Raw genomic sequence first — 714 nt, 5'->3', positions numbered from 1 at the left:
GCCAGAAATGCACCCTGTTCCATTTGCCCTACAGGTGAGAGGGCGAAGACAACCCACCTCCTCTCCTCTTGATCTCTCTAGCTGTAAAATAAGGCTCAACTCTAAGGTCTTTTCTGCCTCCTAAGTTCTTTTGTGTTCTCTTACGATGTTCATCATTTTGGCACCCACGCAGAGTATATTCTGTTTGATATACTGCCTCCTCCAATTTTATCTTAAGTCAAAAAAACTGGGGGCAAAATGGAATATTATAAAAGAGGCACTGGCTTTTCTTTTTTTAACAACCACACAGGTCCCAGGGAAAGAACTTTATGACCAAGCACATGGGCTTTGGAATCAAAGACCTGAGTCGAAACCCTGACTCTGCCATTTGGTTGCTCTGTGGTTTTGGGCCTTCATAACCTCCCTGAGCCTCAAGCTCTTCGCCTATAAAATGGGTGTAATGACACATACATGAGGGTTATGAAGTAATGTATGTAAAGTCTTCAAAAATAAGAAGCATTCAGTAAATGGCAGTTATTCTTTCTGGCACACAACTTCATGAGGCCAATGGCAACAGGCAACTAGGGAGTTCGAAAGTCTGACTTTCTAATTAAATTAAGGGCAGCCTAGGAAAGCACTGTGAAAGAGTACTAGAAACCCCAGTGAGGTGGGGTACTACCTGCTGCAAACTCTGGGGTGAGTTTAAATCCCTATCCACTCCAACTACAGGACCAC

This window comes from Galeopterus variegatus, unplaced genomic scaffold (genome assembly GCF_000696425.1).
Source record: "Galeopterus variegatus unplaced genomic scaffold, G_variegatus-3.0.2 Scaffold17983, whole genome shotgun sequence".
NCBI classification, from domain to species: Eukaryota; Metazoa; Chordata; class Mammalia; order Dermoptera; family Cynocephalidae; genus Galeopterus; species Galeopterus variegatus.
This window is presented reverse-complemented; position numbering follows the sequence as displayed.